Raw genomic sequence first — 22342 nt, 5'->3', positions numbered from 1 at the left:
TTTGACCATTAGAGTTAAACAGACTGTTTTTGCTACGATTTAGACCCTGTATGTGTGTAAATGACTATTTTGATTGCTGTAGATTTTTCATGCATTATGGATAAAAGCACCTTCCCCTGATCCTTTGTCATTTACATAACAATGTTTCATAGTTTGTTTTCATATTACTTATGCACTAATGGCTAACTAGTCTTCTGAAGCCATACAATAGTTTTGGATGACAAACAATCCAAATGTCACCATTGACTGAATGAGATTTAAGGTCGAAAGTCATTGTGTCAGTGACTGAGATTTAAAATATAAAAATGTTTGTAATTAATTTTTGCAGAATAAAACTGTAAAAATGCTACAGTAAATTAGTATTAGTAACTTGTAAGTTACCTTATACGGTAAAAATGTTAATATCACATTATATGTAATTTTACTGTAAAATACTGTTAAATGAATGTTTTTTGCAAGTAACAACTATCATGTAATTTATAGTGAAAAACTGTAAAAGACATGTCTCTGTGTGACACATCACATATTATTATTTTTCATTTAGTTGTTTCTTTTTTTTTATTAGTAATGCACATTGTGTTTTGCTACATTTTATGTTATTTGGTTAATGTTTATTGTCCTATGTGTTATCCTGATGATGTTTGTCTGATTTTCTCACACGAAACTGAGCCTCTGAAGTCATGAATTTTGCTTTTATGGTATTTTTGTGCTTTCTGGAACTTGGCAGTATAAATAACCATCCACTTTATCTGCACAGGGGACAAACAAACCTTGGGTATTCTGCCTAAGTCTTCGTTCGTGTTTTTAAAAGTCAGGTCACTAGCAGTTTCTCGTTCTTCTTCCTTAAAGCAACAGGCAGCATGTAGGCCTTTTCACCATGAACAAATATGATAAGGTCCGCCGTCAAGTGTGTACATACATCAAAATGGACTCTTATGTTACAGTGTTGATCCATTAATAATCCTCGACACAAGAAACATCTGCGTCATAGTCTCCTGCGGCGTAAAAGATGGCTTTAATTTTCCCTTCCAGTCATGCTCCGTGATCATTTCTATATTTGCGCAGAATTTCAATCCCTCAGCGTGGACATATAATCATTGGCTGTGAGTAGAGGGGGTACCTGGGTAATGTGTTTAACAGCAATGATCCTGTTTAACTGCAGCCTCTGTTTGAACATGAGAAACTGCCTGATGGTCAGAATCAATTTCCTTACGGCCAAATTACTCCCACATCGGCTTAGAGTTTCACCTAAATGGCCAAACCTTAAAACACTAATACTATTGCTATTAAATTAGAGCCTCAATCATATAGTTCAAGTTATGCTTAATGCTGTTTGCTTTATTTATTGATGCACTGAGGGAGGCAGAGAGACTATGAGTGTCCTCCAGTGTTTTGTATTCAAAGAATAGCTGTATCTGTCTGTGTGTGCATGTGAGCACACCCTCTCTGATGAATAGATGCGTGTAAATGTGTGTCTGTTAGTAGATGTGTAGATGTGTTTTTATAATTGAAATCATACTTAAGGGCATTGCTGCAAATTATGGTTGGGCAAAAATGTATTATCTAATTTTTCAGCCTTTTGGTGATATCCGATGTCTCAATATTTTTGTATTTGTTCTTAAATTTCTTTTCCAAGGAACCATTATTTCAATACAATTAGATTCAAAATGTTTAATGCAACTAAAATACAGTACAGATCTAACTGTTTTTCACTTACTGAACACAAGAATGATTGTGAATCATTTAACCATTTATTTACACCAACATAACATCATCTACTTAAACGACTATTCAAAAGTTTGGGGTCAGTATGAATTATTTTTTTTTATTTTTTTTTTAAATAAACAAATACTCTTATTCTGCAGGGATGCTTCAAATTGATCAAAAGTGACAGTAAATTAATTTATAATGTAAATAAACATTCTAAAAAATGTATCATGTATCATAAAAAGGATTATGGTTTCCACAAAAATATTGTGCACAATAAGCAGCACAACTGTTTTCAACATTGATAATAATCAAAAAAAAAAATTTTTTTTTTTGAGCAGCAAATCATCATTAAAATGATTTCTGAAGGATCATGTGACACTGAAGACTGGAGTAATAATGCTGAAAATTCAGCTTTGCATCACAGGAATAAATTACATTTTAAAATATATTCAAACAAAAAATAGTTATTTTAAATTCTAATATTATTTCACAATAATACTGTTTTTACTGTAATTTTGATTAAATGAATACAGCCTTGGTGAGCATTAAAGTTTTCTTTTAAAACATTTAAAATCCTCAAACTTTTGAACAGTAGTGTACATATATGTAAATGTTGATACTTTTATGAAAACCTTTGAGTCATTATGCAAATGAATCACTGAATTGAAAAGATTCACGGAAACGAATCAATCAATCTTACCAACATCAAGGGCATTTTTGCTAAAGTTTAAATCAGAGATGCCATTAAAACATCTGGCAGGTTAGTCAGTAAGCGGTTCAGACTGAATGAATTGCTGAAGTTTAATGTTCAGGGTTAGAGGTTTCGCACAAACCCTGAGCAGAATGCCTTGTGAGAAGTGTAATTCACCAGATCCCAAATACCCCAGTGAGTGGGGTTTAACTGGTGGTTAGAGTCAGAGATCAGCTGCTGAACACCAGGCTGTTTGGGGTGATTCTGCACTGGGAGAGAGGCTATAGATCTGTGGCAAATGTGGGCACTCGGTAGACCATCTGACCAGCCCACACACCAACAGAACACAGGCCTGCCAGCCTAACTCACACAAAGAGAGAGGGAATTACCGTCAGTCTGCTTTTTCACATGTAGCTGTTTATGTATATTTTGTGTGGCAGACCCTTGTGGAAAATGCACATGAATTTTACATGTGAACACATGTTAATCATATATGTGCATGTTGAATCCATGTGTTTTTGTGTGAAAATGGCATTTGCGGCTTGAAATTTGCACATATGTGACTTTATCATATAAATATTTGGGAATATTTCCAAAAGTGTCATTCTAAAATGGGCTACTCAAATGCCACACAAATAGTGTAAAGTTGGTTGAAAATTTTCAAATATAAACTTTGTATGTGATCATTATTATTTGTAATAAAATTTGAATCAACCAATTTTTAACCATTTGCTGTGAGAAAATGAAGTACTGTTCAAAAGTTTGAAGTTGGCAAGATTTTTTTTTATGTTTTTTATTCTCACCAAGGCTGTTTTTATTTGTTTTTATCAAAATTAGTAAAACTGTGAAGTATTATAACAATTTCCTATTTGATTCTGATGTGCTGCTCAAGAAACATTTATTAATTCTCAATGTTGAAGACACCTCAGTATTTTTGTAGATACATTTTCTTTCAGGATTATTTGATGACTAGAAAGTAAAAATAGAAGAGCATTTATTTGAAATAGAAATCTGTTGTAACATTATAAATGTCTTTACTGTCACATTTAATCAGTTTAATGCATCCTTGCTGAATAAAATTGCTGATTTATAAAAAAAAACAATTGACCTTAAACTTTTGAACAGTAGTGTATATGCACAACTGAAGTGTCTGTTGCACTCCACAGCCTTAGCTTTCAAACCTGTGATGCATTAAAATGCATGTACGTATATAAGCAGCTCTTGGTTTTTTGTTACAGAGCAAATGAAATATGATTATATTTGTGTAAATAAGCATGTTTTCATGCCCATGTTATTCACTCTTTTTCCTCCAGTGTGCGGATCAGTTCCGAGCGCATCTCGTGTTCTCCCCGCGGATGGCCACCGGCCGGGTCACGCTAATAACCTCTGACAGCCCGTCAGGCGTGAAGAGGGTGTAGAGTATCACCAGGGGCCGGAACACACCCCACATTCCCGCTCGTTCCCGCTCCTGTGCTCTCGCTCACACACACTTACAGCACGTGCGGAGGGAGGGGCCGCTGCCACTAAAGTGACATTAATGGGGCCGTGCTGACACAACAAGGCGAGCGCAGGGACCACTTTTCCGCCTCTTCATTGGTGAAGCTGTCGCCTCGAGTTTCACCATCCCCTCCATCCCTGGACCGGCCCGATCAGGCTCAGGATTAGGGTTTCGTCTCGGGGAAGCGGTCACGTGATTTACTGTTGCTCCCTCGCTGGGCTACAGGTGGCCGGGATAAGATGACTACGGAACGATGTGTGGTTCAACCGCACCTCGGATCTTAAAATGGGCCAGAATCCTTTGCTCTGTGACAGGGAGCCACGCGCGGCGTCACCGTATACTTCAAACACACACACATACGCTAAAAGCCAGTTAATTATTAATGGACAAAATTAGAGCTTGAAAATTATACTTTCATTACACAGAAGAAGTAAATCGTCTCAATTGGTGAATCTGAAATAATGAAGGATGGTTTATTTCAAATTGGTCTTTGGAAAAAAGTAATAAAATATGCTGCTATTAAAATCTAAATTTACCCTCTTTACAAGCAGCTTGTGAAACTAGATTACCGTGAGCCAAGATGACTGCATATTCAGATGACATTTTCATGCATTTTTATCTTATTTTGCAGAGAAAACTCACTGTTTATCATTAAGAGAGAGTTTATCATTCTTGTGTGTTACACAGCAAGTTTGAGCTTCAGCAAGAACCAATGAGGTTCATTCTCGTGTTACGCATCACGTTTGAGCTTCTGCAAGAACCAATGAGGTTCATTCTCATGTTACGCATCACGTTTGATCTTCAGCAAGAACCAATGAGGTTCATTCTCATGTTACGCATCACGTTTGAGCTTCTGCAAGAACCAATGAGGTTCATTCTCGTGTTACGCAGCACGTTTGAGCTTCAGCAAGAACCAATGAGGTTCATTCTCGTGTTACGCAGCACGTTTGAGCTTCTACAAGAACCAATGAGGTTCATTCTCATGTTACGCATCACGTTTGATCTTCAGCAAGAACCAATGAGGTTCATTCTCGTGTTACGCATCACGTTTGAGCTTCTGCAAGAACCAATGAGGTTCATTCTCGTGTTACGCAGCACGTTTGAGCTTCTACAAGAACCAATGAGGTTCATTCTCATGTTACGCATCACGTTTGATCTTCAGCAAGAACCAATGAGGTTCATTCTCATGTTACGCATCACGTTTGAGCTTCTGCAAGAACCAATGAGGTTCATTCTCGTGTTACGCAGCACGTTTGAGCTTCAGCAAGAACCAATGAGGTTCATTCTCGTGTTACGCAGCACGTTTGAGCTTCTACAAGAACCAATGAGGTTCATTCTCATGTTACGCATCACGTTTGATCTTCAGCAAGAACCAATGAGGTTCATTCTCGTGTTACGCATCACGTTTGAGCTTCTGCAAGAACCAATGAGGTTCATTCTCGTGTTACGCAGCACGTTTGAGCTTCTACAAGAACCAATGAGGTTCATTCTCATGTTACGCATCACGTTTGATCTTCAGCAAGAACCAATGAGGTTCATTCTCGTGTTACGCATCACGTTTGAGCTTCTGCAAGAACCAATGAGGTTCATTCTCGTGTTACGCAGCACGTTTGAGCTTCTACAAGAACCAATGAGGTTCATTCTCATGTTACGCATCACGTTTGATCTTCAGCAAGAACCAATGAGGTTCATTCTCATGTTACGCATCACGTTTGAGCTTCTGCAAGAACCAATGAGGTTCATTCTCGTGTTACGCAGCACGTTTGAGCTTCAGCAAGAACCAATGAGGTTCATTCTCGTGTTACGCAGCACGTTTGAGCTTCTACAAGAACCAATGAGGTTCATTCTCATGTTACGCATCACGTTTGATCTTCAGCAAGAACCAATGAGGTTCATTCTCGTGTTACGCATCACGTTTGAGCTTCTGCAAGAACCAATGAGGTTCATTCTCGTGTTACGCAGCACGTTTGAGCTTCTACAAGAACCAATGAGGTTCATTCTCATGTTACGCATCACGTTTGATCTTCAGCAAGAACCAATGAGGTTCATTCTCATGTTACGCATCACGTTTGAGCTTCTGCAAGAACCAATGAGGTTCATTCTCGTGTTACGCAGCACGTTTGAGCTTCAGCAAGAACCAATGAGGTTCATTCTCGTGTTACGCAGCACGTTTGAGCTTCAGCAAGAACCAATGAGGTTCATTCTCATGTTACGCATCACGTTTGATCTTCAGCAAGAACCAATGAGGTTCATTCTCATGTTACGCATCACGTTTGATCTTCAGCAAGAACCAATGAGGTTCATTCTCATGTTACGCATCACGTTTGATCTTCAGCAAGAACCAATGAGGTTTGTTCTTATACACATGAATCAAATACTGTTGAGCTTCTGTTTATATTCACTGCGCAATGTTTATATGTGAATAAAAGCCCAAATTCAATCTGTTCATCATATAAAGCAATTGTGTATCTTCGAAAATTTGGACTAAACCGCTCAATTCATATGGATTAGTTTTACGATCTCTTTATGAACTTTTTGTGCACTTTAAGCGTCAAAGTGGCAGTTGCACATCTGTCAATGGGGGGTCAGAAAGCTCTCAGATTTCATTAAAAAGATCTTCATTTGTGAAGATGAATGATGACAATTCCATCATTTTTAGGTGAACTATTTAAGTCTAATTTTATTGCTGTTTACTTCAGTTAGGTTTCTACACAAGAAGTTCAATTAATTAAGTTTGTTTAGTATTATTAATTTGTATGGATCAGTTTTAGTTTGCAATTGTGTGGAAACCTTTTCTCAGTTTAATTAAGTCAATGAAACATCAGTGCTGTAGTGATGGTCAGAATGAATTCACAGCAAAATAGCAGAAGATCAGTTCAGCATTAACAGCATGTTGATCGATATGATTGGCCTGGGTCTCATGGATATTGATTAGCTGATATCGCTTCCTTTATCCCTCAAGTTCATGCTTTATGCTTGGAAATAAGACAAAATTGCAAACTTTATAGGGTTGGTGGAGTTAATTCTTAATCTAAATCACAAAATCCTGGAGGGACTGTTTAAGAGATGTTCCTGGTCTTATGTGTGAGATTAATCAGTGCATGCTTTTTATGCTGATATAAATTATTTATGTGCTTTAACTGTTGCTGCTGATATTCTGAAGAATTGATTTACTGTAATAGTTAAAAATATGTTTATTTAGTGTCTCTGCTTAGAAAATATGCATTTATTCATGCAGAAATATTTCAGAGAAGCACAGGTTTGTGTGCATATTTAGTATAAATAAATGTCTATGTAGTTCTAGAATTATCTTGTGCATCGAGGGTAAAACTGTGAGTGTGTGTTGGTCTATACAGTATGTCAACAGTAGATGTGCTAACATATCTGAAGGGATCCTGTCTGCGGTGGCTGGGTGGCCGCTGGCTCTGTCCTAACAAGAGCATTTATTGTTTCTGGTTATATATACCCACTCTCTGGTCTGCATGCCTGCTAACACAATTGAGCCCGAGCCAATTAAACTATCACACCACATCTCAAACGAGCCTTTCATTTCTGGCCTGCCTTTGGTCTGAGACTGCAATAACAAACCTGATGTAAGATCATGGTTAACCTAAAGCATGACTCCACCACATCTTGCTGTTTGGGTTCATTATGGTTACAGTGGCCATACGATGCTTGGATTTGTGCCGGGCTGTAGTGCAGGATGTATAGAAATGTTACGTTTGTGAATGGCTTTAACATCAGGCAGACATGAAATTGCGGATCTCTCAAGGTCAGACACTGTGTTTCTGTGTGTGTGTGTGTGTGTGTATATGTACATACACACCAAGTCTGCATTTTCTACTTTAATATGTGTTCAAATAGAGTTTATTGATGGAAAACAGAATTTTCTGCATTATAACGCCAGTCTTCAGTGTCACATGATACAAAACCAAAGAATCAAAACTCTTCATTTAAATAAGAGCCATATTGAAGTGACCCACACAATTAGCACTTAATGTCAAAAATATGTTTTGGTCTGTCAACTTCCCTTTTTTAGACTAGAGGAAAACGGGGCTCGACCTCTAACATGTTCAATATGTTCATTTTATGAACTATAAAGAAAAAAGAGAGAACTGCATTAAAAACTCCACTGAAATGAATCAGGCATGAGTCATCAAAGTGATATGAACACAGGAATTTCAAGTAAATCAGAAAGAAATAGCTCACTGCCATTAAAAATATATTAGCAACACTTATAACTAGCATATGGTTCAGCCATCAGGCCTACTGCAGTCAGGTTTTCCATCTTGCCTTTTTGTATTGTTCTTACTATTATACAATATTTTCACGCTTTCTTACATTAGAATTTCACATTCTAATGAACTGAAGGCATCATACTAGCAAAGGCTGCTCTAATAAAGTAAGCACCACAATATATGATGTTTTTTGTGATACCTTATTTTGGTTATACCAAATTTTGGTTGATCAATTTTGGTTGATACCTTATTGATTATTATGAATTTAATTAATTGTAAGTATTGGTAAAATTAGTTCTAAAAAATTAAAAAAATATTTTTAGCCCATATTTGTTAATGAAAAGCTGATAATTTATTATAAAACGGATAGTTCCGTCCTTGTGATTGTTTGTTGCTGCATGTATTGCTTGGCAACCTCTTTGGAACTACATTGCTTGGCGGAGGAATAATGTGTTATAACGTTATATTTTTTGTTGCTGGTGTTTATTTTATGAATAAAATAACTATTAAAATGAATATTTTTATGGAGTAACCGTTTTATAAAAGCAATAAGCAACTTGAAGCCATGTTTTACAGTGAATTTAGAACAGCTAAGGGGGTTTTCGGCACTCCGCTTCGTGCCTAACAACGCCCCTTAGCTAAATTCACTGTAAATCACTGCTTTGCGGGGCTTATTGCTTAATTAAATCACATTTTAAAAAATAAAAATGTAAAATAAAAAATAAATAGCCTACTTAATACGTTTATACTTGTTAAAAAAAAGTAAAATATTTCATTTGTTTACCTTCATGTGACCTTTAACTGACATTAGAGGGCCGTGAACATGCAAAAGTGTTGGTAAATTATTGAAATATTAACTTTCAAGTATATATTTTAGGAGCAGACTAAATGTTTAGGAATCCCTGTATTAAAGTATTACATGCTTTCCAGACTCACTTAAATCAATTGTCTCCCTTGCGCTTCATGTTTCTGCCTAGATCCGCTCACTCATGAGGTTCGGTTTCAGTTAGGATGCTGCCTTAGAAAACCACTGACTTAGTAGTTATCAGAGGTGTGGACTCGAGTCATGTGACTTGGACTCGAGTCAGACTCGAGTCATGAATTTGATGACTTCAGACTCGACTCGACAAAATGTACAAAGACTTGCAACTCGACTTGGACTTTAACATCAATGACTCGTGACTTCACTTGGACTTGCGCCTTTTGACTCGAGAAGACTTGCTACTTCCCATGAAAACTGGGGAAAAAAATGTCCACACGGCCGCGCCGCTCTCAGTTTATCTGCATCTGTGAAAAAAATGTGCACCACCTGTATGCATGCAGAGAGCGCGCGCGCTGCCTGCACGACATCCAATCACTGTAGTCCCACGTTGTTTTGATTCGACAGCATCTAACGCCCGTTTCACACATACTCCGTTTGCAGTGCGTATGCGCCAGCGGTGCGTATTTTATTCCGTACCCATGTTAACAGGTTAGAGCTTTCACACTGCACGCGGTTGAAGTCCGTCGATCCGTTCCAGGTACGGTGCGTATACAGTGCCGCGATCGTTTCCGCACCGAGTCTATTTCTGCTGTGCTGCAAACGCTGAATTAAAGTGACAGCGCATGTTTCGTGGTCAAAATGAACACAGATTGACCTAAAAATGTAGTAATTTCACCATAAATGCGATTAATTAAATAAAATGTAGTAATCTCACCATAAATGTATTTAATTAAATACTATTTTCACTTTAAGACCAGGGAAAGCAAGGAAAACTTAATATAAGTAGAAGTAATGCATTGAATAATAGGCCTACGTTGTTTAAATTGTGTTTAAACGTGCATACGTCTATTAAAGAGTGTATGTGTACAAAGAGAATCGCAATGCTGAGACGTTAAGACCAAGGTAAATCAAGGGAAAATACATATTTCAACAAGGCAACATAATGAACACTCGTCTCATTCGTGGAGGTGGAAAAACAAGTTCTTTGTGACATGCGAGATTTATTGTAGGCTATAAAGATTTAAATTATGCAAAAGAAAGAGTATGAGTCTGCTGTTTTTGTCAATTTTAAGTTTTAATTTAAAATGTAGGCTATGCGATTTTAATATAAGTACATGGTTAAATATTTTACCACTTGCTTGAGCAACTTAATATATAATTATATAAGAGTAATGCATTAAATAATACGTTGTTTAAATTGTATTTAAACGTGAATACGTCTATTAAAGAGTGTATACGTGTGTACAAAGAGAATCGCAATGCTGACAAAAAAACTTTTTTTTTTAAATAAAAGTTGCTTAACTTCTGGATTTGAAATACAAATAGTGAGTAGGCTATGTATTTGTGGTACAGCCGCGGATCACGCACTGCAAACGCAGCATATGTGAAAGCACTATTGCGCGTGCTGGTCTTCCACCGCATACGCACTGCAACACGCACCGCTTACGCACTGCAACACGCACCGCATACGCACTGCACACGGAGTATGTGTGAAACGGCATAAGCAGGCCATTGCAAGACAACCAATGAAGCACAACAAGCAACAACGCGCCAGTAGGCAAAATGATACCGTAACCGAAGGTAGTTTCATTTGGCTATAAAAATTACGAGGTAGTCGACAAAAAACGAGTTGCAATTTGAAGTTGCCTGAAGTTGCACAAAGAAAGGTAAGTTTTGAACGAATGCTAAGCACCTTATCGGATGTACCGTAAAACTTCAAATAATAGCCGAGTCCCCAATAGACGCCTGTCTCTTTTAAACTGTCTTCTCTCTCTCTCTCTCTCTCTCTCTCTTGAAATACAAGCATTTTTTGTGAAAATTAAATTTCTGTTTTTTACTGTATTTAATTAATGTCATTGTATAAAAAGAGGTTTAAATAAATACAAATCTTACAGACATACGTGATTTGTATAAATTTTATTTCTGTGGTAGAGGACTTGAAATTACTCGAAACTAAAATGGTAGGACTTTGGACTCGACTTGAGACTTGTTGGCTTTGACTTTTGACTCGACTCGGGACTTGCCTCATCTTTGACTCGACTTGACTCGGGACTCGAGGGCAAAGACTTGAGACTTACTTGTGACTTGCATAACAATGACTTTGTCCCACCTCTGGTAGTTATGTAGTCAGGTCACACAACCTTTGTTTTCAGTCACAGCAATCTTAACAAACATAAGTGGACTTTTGCAGTGCTGTTTTCTCATTTTCATACGAGTGAGATGTGAAGGAAGCAGGAGACAGGGAGTTATTAAAAGATCTGAATGGTAGCATACTTTCCTGCAGTTTAAAAACATAAGTCACGAAGCATGACATACACAAGAGCAGAAATAAACATGTTCAACGCTGTGTCTGTGCAGCATTCATTCATGATGCTTCTCGGTGCTTCTCAACTCAAATATTAGCTGCTAAATGTGTACTCATTTGTTTTTTTTACTCATGGAAAAGGTCAAACTCCCAACCCCCCATATGCATTACTCTCCTTTACTGTCCTCTCCGCTCTTCCTGTTTTTTCATGCACTACTTCACATTGATCCTAAACAGATTCATTTCAGATTCCAGTTACAATACATCTCATTGATCCGTACATCTCCTCTAATTAGCCGTTTGAATTTAACACTTGTATGGTGGCGGCCCAGTCACAGAGTAAACCATACTAGAGAGAGAGAGAGAGGGAGAGGTCAATGAATGAGAGATCTCCAGATAGGAGACTTTTCTTGCAACCTGTAGGCTCATTGAAAAAAATTCTCTATATACATTTTTGCAAAACTCTTAAAATGTACCTACAATCACTGCAGTTTCTGATTGAAATGAACGCTTTATGATTACTAGGGTTGGGTAATCGTTTGAATTTTAACGATTCGGATTCTGCTTATCGATTCCGGTTCTTATTGATTCCTAATTTCGATTTCAATTAAGCCAGAGATGCACTTAACGACTGTAAGGCCGATTATGAATGTAATTTGATACTTCCGACTGATCCTGCCCAAACGCCGCGAGTCAGAGACGGTTACGTTCAGTCGGTGGTTCACAGTCGGTGTTTAAAATCTTGAAAACGGTCTGTAAGTGTGTTCAGTTCAGTCTTAGAATGTTTCAGATAGTCGTTAAGTGTGTCCCTGGAATTAGGTTAAAAAAAAACATCGATATCATTCACATTTATTCTTTAAGTCTTATTGCAAAACATTTCATTGTGGCTGAATACCATGATCAAAAATCAACAGGCTAATGAACACTTACACAAGATATTATCCCCCCAACTTTTCACGAAATATACATTACAAATACAGTTACAAAAGCTATTCAGTCAAGAACAGTGAGTGAATTTTCTTTTTATCATTTGTTGTTTGATAAATGTTATTAAAGAGATGGCAGCAGGAATATAAGGCTGCTGTCACTTTAAGAGCTGCACGGATCCAATACACTGTCACAAATGCGTTTTCTGTCTCAAATAATTACATACACTTAAGACATAACTGACTGTGTTTACGAGGATATTTTGACATATTTGTGTGTATTCGTCTGTTCAAGTGCAAAAAGATGTGTCAGAGAACTCAGTTCAGTATCGCACACTATACAGTATGAGAGGCAGCTTTCTGTGTGCGTGTTTTGGATGTGTGCGCAGCACAGAAAACAGCGTGCTAGTCTTCTTGGGCTTGAATGGTTTAAAGTCATATTAAAATGCACACAAAGGAATCGATAAGTGGAATCGACATTTTTATTTTATAACAAGTTTCCGATTCCAGAATATGAATCGATTTTCGATTCACATCCTTAATGATTAGAGCAGATTATTGATTAAAGTCAGCATAAAACGGAAGTAGCAATCTTAAATTTGTGTAAAAAAGAAAGGGCGGGATTTGGTTTTGTCCATGGGGAATTGATTGGTTGGTTGGATGGATGTGGTTTGCTATTGGTCAGTCTTATGTGAGTGACAGGTTGCTCTAGCTCCATTAAAATCAAAGACTTTAGATATGCAAAGACGGTGCACTTATATTACTATGAATGGGAGAAAGTGCAATGGGCAATATGACAGAATAGCTCTAACCTTCTAAATAAAAGAGTCAGTTGCTCATTGATAAAGTCATTGCGTCGCTGCAGCTGCTGAGAAGCTTATGACTACACATGAGACAGTTGTCGTCAGATTTCATTGGTGATTTAAAATATGAAAATTAATCGTAAGCTTGGTGAACAGCTTTGGAGAATTTGATGTTTCCCTATTCAAAGAGAAAGGAGCTGTACTTGCATGACTGAAATACTGAAGCTGCCCGAGAAGAGTTTCAAAGATGGCCGCCGAGTGAAATGTCTTGTTTTAAAGGGACTTTTATTAAAATCTATCATCAGAGAAGAGATTTTGCTGTAAGAGAGAGGGGAAGATATTTTGGCTTTTCTGATGTAGTCAGTTTGGTAGTTTGTGATGACGTAATACGTGGCGCATCTCAGAGATGGTACAAGACGGACATTTGTGGTTAAAAAGTATAATATATATACATATATATATTTTTTTTTAGAAAATGACCGATCGTTTCGCTAGATAAGACCCATATTTCTCGACTGGGATCGTGTCGAGACTTTGAAGCTGCATTGAGACGGACATGTGAACCTTCTTTGAACATTAGTATAGTTGGTTGCAATTGAAGTCCATTCTGTGTAGAAAAATCCTGGAATGTTTTCCTTAAAAACCTTAATTTCTTTTCGACTGAAGAAAGAAAGACATGGATATTTTGGATGACATCGGGGTGAGTAAATTATAAGCAAAAAATGTTTTGAAAGTGAACTAATCCTTTAAAAAGACAATAGTGTCATTATTCATCTGAAGTCAGTTCAGTGTTTATTCAGTTTGGGTCAATAACTGTGTAAAGTTAATCGATTATGAAATAAGTTCAATTCAGCAGCTCTGCAGAAAACAATTATATCATCATCGACCTAGGTTCAGATCTCGTCCAAAAGTGTCAGCAAAATAAAACGTTGCCAGATTCACATTCATGTGTTTCGGATAAAACTGAATGCCCTTTTAGAGCCACTCACCAGACATTTTATTTCGAACTGCCGCAAAACATTCAAGAAGCAACGTACAGTAAGATAATTTTGCAGAGATGTTGCCAAAGGCACGTTTAGGCCGGGTTTTCTTTTGAATTGTTGGTGTGTTGTGTAAATCGTATGTTCTTCTCAATTATTACTTAACTTGGACACTCTCTTATGGTTTTTCCAAAACATACGCCCAGGTTAGCTTTATTAGCCACAGTTGATGTCGTTCCACAAGCCGCGGGACCACCCGGTTGACATCCGATCAAAGGAGGCTGCGTAGTAACACCGTAAAGGTCCTCTAGGGTCTCTCTCCACACGTTTGCAGGTTTGGGGTTTTATTAACCTGGAACGACTGTACATTTGCCAGACCCTAAAGACTCCAATCACTGTCAGTAGAAACACATGTGCAGGAAGACTAATGTGTGACAAAGTGGCTCACACACACACACGCTAGACGAGTTAGTGCACATCATGGAGCATTTTGCTCCGTCACCAGCACTAGAGAGGAAGTTACACTCCCAAACACACATGCATGCCCATTACTCTTAGTGTTATTCCACAGAGGACTTAAACCCACAGAAGCACAAACATCCGGGATTAAACACACCACACTGTGTACTTCAGTATATGTGTATGTAACTGCCACACTGAGACCGGTGTGAAAGGAGAACCCTCGTCTGGCCTCAAACTACCTTAAAGAAAATAACAATAGTAAAATAAAATAGTAGGGTATACAGTCTTTTTGGATTACCTCACTTTTTGAGAGTCTTTCTAGACTTTCTAGAGTAATTCTAGTAGAATCAAAGGTTACACTTGATTTCGATGGTCCACTTTAGACTCTCTACTAAGTTTGCAACTACATGTAAACTATCAGTCATTAGTGTATTATTAGACTGTAGTAAACTGTTAGTAGACGGTTAGGGTTAGTAGAATAAGTTGACATGAACGTTACTTATGGTCAGTAGAATGTCTGTTTAGGAGCATCAGACTAAAGTGTTAGCAGATATTAAGCAGAAAGTCTACTAATACTCTAATGACTGCTAGTTGACATGTAGTTGCAAACTTACTTATATTTAGTAGAATGTCTAAAGTGGACCATCGAAATAAAGTGCTACCGAATCAAATTGTGAAGTGATTATGCTGACTGAAAATCACTTTATGTTACAAAAAACTGTTTGATGTAGAGTTCGAAAAAATCCCTCTCCATTTTCTAAAAATGGAGGACATGAATGGTTATTTTTCAGGCCTCGGAGTGGACACACGCATACATAGTGAGCTGTGTGTCAGGACTGGTTTTGGGGGCGCCGCCGTGGTGAGACTGGGCTGTAGAAGTGAATAGTGGCCCACTCAGATTCTCTGTATGGGTGGTCTACACCGCCTGGACGTGAGACACAAACTGACACAGTCAGTCACACAACAGAGACACAGATAACCACAATCTAAATCGGTAGGTTTGACACACACAGAGAAACTGTGTTAATATTTGTGTCTCTCTGATGCGGCTCTGTCTGTGTGTGTTGGGGGTCAGACACTGAGCGGCTTCAGAAACCTGAAGAAACCTCAGATATTTTCAGCCTAAATTTCTGGCTTCATTTTTTTTCCCCTCACAGAAACCGGCAGCAGTCTAAACAGGGATGTGGACAAGTTTCCGATTTTTTTTTTTTTTCTTGCTCTGGCAAGAATAAAAAAATTATGTTATGTAAAATGGTTTCTTTATCAGAGCGACCAAAAATGTTACTGATAAAAGAGAATTAAAAAATTCCCTGAAGGTCTGAAAACTCTTTGAAAGGTCACAGGTCATACAAGGTAAAGAAGAAAAGAGCTTTTCATAAGACAAGACAGAAGAGTTTGAGACTTTTCACTGTAAAAAAAACAACACCTACATGTATTTTTCAGTTTACTGGACCTTTTGAACCACAAAGTCTAAGAAACATGAATTTACATTCGTGAAACTACATAAAAACCCATGTTAGAGCAACAGAATTTCCCCAAATGTTGTCCCAACTAGTCAAACACAGTTGTCTGAACAAAGAATTTAAGTACAAAGTAATACTGATGAAACGTTAAGGGTTTGTGAGTTCTCAGCATGCATTGAGGTAATTATGCATTTGCATACGAACGAATGAACGAACAAAAAGTTGATAAAACAGCAGTGATACTTAGGATAATTATTAAGACTATTGTTGAGTGAACTTGAATGAATCTGAATGCATCATGCTGCCTTGAATTTTCAACTTTTTCAAGATTTTACCAATAAAAAAAAAAAAAGTGCACGTATGTTGTAAATAACCCTTATATTAGCATTCAAGATTCGTAAAAATGTGTTTAATATTCTTTTATTGTTGTAAAACATGTTCTTCACACTTCTGCCTGTTTTGTTTGAACCTTTTTCTGTTTTGTTGCTATGAAGACACACCAGGGTCTTTAAAGCTCAATGTGAAATGTCCGCAATGCATTTTACATTTGTATTTGGACGTATTCCTGATTGATACAGGATTTGATTGCATCTGACTGATCAAAGTAACCCACTATTACTATTAGTTTTTAAACAACCATTTCCCGTCATTTCAGCCAGTGTATATCTATACTATTGCACTAATTTCCACCAATCAGTCACTTTGTGTATAATTCTAGCGATCCCTTAGATGTGAGTAATGGTTATTCAGCCGGAGTGGATGTTTTCTCTAACTGAATGCAAGATTAAGCTAGGGTGTTGTTGTGGGTTTGCTAGGATGTTTTGAGTGGTTTCTAGGGGTTTCATTTCTCAAAAGAGCTCACTTTGGTCTTTATGGTTCAATGTAAGTCTATGGGACATTTTTAATGTCTGCCATGCAAAAACTGTGCAGTTGCTTAGAAAAGTACACTAAAAAATAGATGGTGTAGGTTTATTCTGAAAACATTTTTTTTACTTTTTAATTGAAATTTTATAAGACATGACATTTTGACGTAGATAGACTTAAAAGGGGGTTATGTGATGCCATAGAAGAACCATTTTTGGTTCCCTATAGAACCTTTAAGTGAACAATTCTTAAAAGAACCATTTTTTTCTTAATGTGAAGAACATTTTAACAATCTAAAGAAACTTTTTCAATATAAAGAACCTTTTTTTTTTGGAATGGAAAGATTCCACTGATGTAAAAGGTTCCATAGAATGTCAATAAAGAACCTTTATTTTTAAGATTGTAGCACAAACAAACAGTTAGTATGAGAAATAGTAAAAGTGATTCTTGCCTTAGCAAAGACCACTGATAACCAGTTGAACAGTATTTAGCTTTTTCTGTTCTGATGTTTTCATCAAAATAACGGTCTACAACTCTTTCTGGCTTGCTAACGTTTGAGTGTATTGATTAACACCAGTGTAGACATCTCCACCTGAGCCACTGCAGCAGAGCATTGTGGGTAACCATCTTCTCCATCACCAACCACTCCTGGGCGATCATTACAGATGCTCAGGTCCAGAGTGAACCCTCTGCTAACACACACACGCGCATCAAACACTCAGTTGTGGTTTACTCGGGCACTTAGTCGTCCTCTGAGCAGTCATAACTGCCCAACCTGATCTAGTTCTCCATTCCTTCTCTCTCTTTTACAGACTTCCTGTGATCATCAATCAAGAAAACCAAAGAGAAGTGAGTGGGAATCGTGGCCAGAGACCTTAACCTCAAAGATACAGTAATGTAGAAAGGCTCTTTGCTGGATATCTCAAGTACCAATGGCACTCCTGTATAAAAAGCAATGGCATCAATAATTAAGCACTGATTAGGTTTAATATTTAATGTTGGCGACATGTAATTTACACGTGCAAACCAGAAATCCGAAGCTGCCGACTGAAATAACTCTATTTCTGTATGAATGGAGACGGGAGGGGTGACCTGAAACATCCACATGTCTGTGTTCCTGTAATTCTCACTCCTCTTCGTCTTCACATACAGCACATCTTCATAGATTCAAGAGTTTCCCCCTAAAACTTCTTCTAATTCAGGGAAAACTCTTGAAAATGTAATTATCCCCTTCAATCCCACTGGTAAAAATTGTGACCACAATTTTTCCTCACATATTTTAATGTGGTATTAAAAAGCAACTCTTATTATGAAGCACATGTTCATTTCAGGGCAGATCAAACAAGATTAGGTAGTTTGGTCATGTGACACATTTATTTCCTGGTACTCCCATCACAATGATGACGTCAAAGAAATGACAGGTACGTTTATTAAGTACATTTTTTAGTAGCTCATAAATTGTTTGCACAAATCATCATGAAAGGGTTATCTATAAATACATATTGAAGTCATGATCTATCTATCTATCTATCTATCTATCTATCTATCTATCTATCTATCTATCTATCTATCTTTACTCATTTATTGTGTTATTTATTTATTTCAATTTATAATGAAGTTAATAACAACTACTTACTAATTTCCTATAATTTGTAATTTTGTCGTCATTTCATTTGCTTATTTGTGCCGTACTGCTGCATAGGAATGCTATTTTATCCTTTTTGAACTGAGCCAGACAATGTTTCCTTCTTTGTTAATGGAATAAAACACTAATTTCAACTATTTAACCCAGTCTTTAAACTAATTGCTGGAGGTTTGTCAGTTTGTAAGTGCACTAACACCATAGACCTCGACTCCCTGTGTTCTACCAGTCACATAAAACCCACTTTTTCATGGACTTTTCAATTATAATTTTTTTAATATAATTGACATTGATTGTTTAATATCCTTACAAATACCATACAAATTCATATATGTCATCTCTGGGAAAAATGTGGGATTAAATGGGTTAAGATTGTGTAAATCTTCAGTGATGATTCTTCAGAAATCATTCTAATATAATGATTTGTGCGTAAGAAACATTTATTATTATTATCAATGTTGAAAACAGTTGTGCTGCTTTATTTTTGTGGAAACCATGATACATTTTTTTTCCAGGATTCTTCAATGAATAGGAAGTTCAAAAGACCAGTATTTAGCCTAAAAATAAATGGAAAGTAAATGTCTTTACTGTCACTTATGATCAATGTAATGCATTCTTGCTGAATATATTAATTTCACTAAGTCAAGTGAACAAGATTTGAAGCAAAGCACAGTTTAGTAGTTTAGCAGTATTTAGCAGTATTTACTAAATATTTGTGTTCACCCAGCTTGAAGAGGTCATTGTTTGAATCAACAAATGTGTCATAAATCCCAGTAAAAGTTTTGAACAAGGAAATAGCTTGTACCATCAAACAGAAATACCCAGATGTAAGGGAAGTACATCGAGCCAAGACTGTTAATACAAATGGAATAAGTTACAAAAAGGGCACGATTCTTCTGCCTAAATTTGTAGAAATAATGCAATTTTGGTAGACTGAGTTTAATTTGTTCCTGGTGCATTTTAGAGTCTTTGAAGTAAATGCATCACATCTGATAGAGTTGGTCTTCGCGGAGCATGACAAGCTGTTAGATGACTATCCAGTGGTTGGGATTGTCTAGATAGTGAGTTTCAGAAATATGATTTATTTTTTTATTTTTTTGTCTTTCAGTGCAGATGCACAAGGTATGTCTTCTGAAACAGCAATGACCTCCAAGGGGTCTTACAGGTGAACTTTAAAAATAAGATGTTCATGCACAGCATTGCTTGATCAGTTTAAGACAAGCATGCATTAAGACACCAAGAAAGCATGCATTTTTTGTCAGGAATACAAGATCATCAAAAGTCTCATCATGTAGTTCACTTATATATTTTATACTGTACCTCATTCATCCTTATAGTAAAGCAATAAATAATGCATAAATCATTTGTCACAGGCACAGGACAGTGACGGAAAGACAGATGGTGATGTAATGGGATTTTTGTGGCACTTTGTACTCATGGACACAGACTTTCACTTGACTAAAATATTGTCCTCATTACTGTGTTGCCTTGTCTTCTGTTATGCATTTCTGTTGGAAACACTATCTGTTATACAAAAAACTTTAATAAAGGCTTTTGTTAGATTTTTCTAAGATGAAATGAGCTTTGAAATCATAATGTGACAGAAGAAATATGTGTCTATTTATTTTATGTTGATACTAGTTGATTACATGCAGTGTAATTTCATGGCAATCATTCCGGATGATCACTTTCTTATTTGGTATGTTTTTGTTTTTCTCTGAATGATCTTTTTTAAATCAAATGAAACTGATATGGTCACTGAATCAAGATGAGTTTTACCATTTAGTTCCATTCATTGAGTATAAATCTGTTGAGTTTGGGAATGTGCGTTACAATTATACTCAGTTTGAGCTAAAATGTTCATTAAATGTTTCATTACTATAGGCTACTTATTCAACCACAACTGCATAGCAACCCCCTGGCAACCACCCAGAACAACGAAGATGTTCTATGAAATAATTAATGACTAATTAATGTGAATCAATGAAGTACAGAGACTCGATGACTTTAGAATTTAATTATATTGGATTGCTTCAAGAAATTGAAAGACTTTTGGTCAAATGTAGTCCATGTGTTGCTGTATTTATGATTTTAATCTGCACGTCAAGATTTGACCTTTCATTTCAATTTCCTCTCATAATTTCATCTAATTAAATGCTACAAAATCTCAATCACCAATCATATAGTCACCAAACCATAACATAATTCTGCGTATTACCAAACAAGATGAAAAAACAGTCGAGTTGCTTCTTTAAATAAGAAAAGATGAGTGGAAAAAGACAGGAATTAATCAAGTGTTCTCTTTATTATTTGCGGCGGATGCAATAACAGCCTCTAATTATGGCAAGATGGCCTCAAATATCAAACCTTCCTGAGATTTCTATAAAACTCTTTCCACAAATACTTTAATTTCTGCACAATATATATATTTTTTGTTCTGTCTTTAATTTGCGTGACATTTCAGAATCAGATTTTGAGGGAAATAATTAAATCTGAGCAAATGAACAGAAAAACTTCTGTTTTTGAAGTGCACTTCATTGCTTTTAAGTCTGCAAAATCAAATTAAACAAAGAATTTAATTCAGAAAGGTATGTCAAACTAGATTTAGTGGTTCTTTCTTGTCTGTGCAAAACTGATGGGGTGTTATGTAGGTTGCTACTCCAGTCTATATCCAAATTAATAAAGCACGTTTTTTGTGTTTTGCAGGCAGACACTAGGGGGCGCTATTGAGTCTGGCTTCATACAGCTGCCAGTCTATTTCAGTCGCTCCAATATGAAAGCGCTCAATATCACAGACAGAGGCCCTGAGGTTTCTTCATGGCATTATGTAAGTGGCCATCATGGATGACTTCCTTACAACGGCTGGCGCTTTTCCACACGTAATGTTACAGAAAGGATTCCCACCTCTAAATCGGTAGTGCAAGGGCTGAAAATTGGTGTGCAGAGAGAATGAAAGTGTATCCGTGAACAGTAAATAGAGAGCGAGACAGGAGGGGAGAGCTGTTGTAGAAGTTGTGGCTTTATTGGTGATGGGCACTGCTTCAAGTTTCTCTCTTGCGCTCCACCCCAAAAGCCACTTTTATGGTGCTGTTTACTAGCTGAAGCTTCCAGAGATCTTTATCACAAAGTCTTTGATTGGCCAGATTTCTTCCACAGTCCATGTGCTGCTGGATCCGAGCACTAGACCACAAGAGACGGCAAACCAGGACAGAACAACACTTCACTTGTGTGTTATGCGCTTAAGTCGGATATGCTCGACTACAGGGAGTTAATGATGTGGACATTACCTAAAGCCAGTGAATAACTATTTAAATCACAAAACAAAATATTGTAACATTTCAAAAGAACACACAGGAACTGAGGCTGCTGATAGTTTCACTGTAAAAAAAAAACACAAAAAAAACTGTCTGCTGTGGTTGCCAGAAATTTGCCGTAAAATAATACGGTAGCAACATTTTAGGTTTTACAGATTTAACTTAAATTTACAGTAAAAACAAAAACGTATTTCAAACTGATTTAATGTTAAATTACCAACCTTTTGAAGAACTAACATCTGCTTTGTACCTTTGTAATACACTGACAAACACAAATATGAAGTGGTGATGATCATGAGAAAGTCACATGATGAATCAAAGCTCATCACAAGCTGCTTTTTCACATTTAGAAGGTGCACACAGTCTCATTCACACAAACACTAAACACCATCATGGTAACACACGACATTAAATGAATGCAATAAACATTAGATGTAACATGAAACCCTAATGTACATAAAAAA

The 22342-nt window shown here is 36.8% G+C and overlaps 1 protein-coding gene and 1 long non-coding RNA gene across 2 annotated transcripts in view; one reads left to right on the top strand and one right to left on the bottom strand.

Annotated features, from left to right (window-relative positions):
- LOC307149617 overlaps positions 1-18707 on the top strand; it is a 32560-nt gene extending 13853 nt beyond the window's left edge. The window contains exon 4 of the long non-coding RNA XR_013819597.1: positions 17735-18707. This is a non-coding gene — a long non-coding RNA (uncharacterized lncRNA). The remainder of the gene's footprint in view (positions 1-17734) is intronic.
- Positions 1-22342, bottom strand: part of syf2 (SYF2 pre-mRNA-splicing factor) — a 118068-nt gene that overhangs the window by 23469 nt on the left and 72257 nt on the right. The gene's annotated exons all lie outside the window — the stretch shown is intronic.

This window comes from Squalius cephalus (genome assembly GCF_949319135.1).
Source record: "Squalius cephalus genome assembly, chromosome: 21".
In the NCBI taxonomy this organism is placed as follows: domain Eukaryota; kingdom Metazoa; phylum Chordata; class Actinopteri; order Cypriniformes; family Leuciscidae; genus Squalius; species Squalius cephalus.
This window is presented reverse-complemented; position numbering and strand designations above follow the sequence as displayed.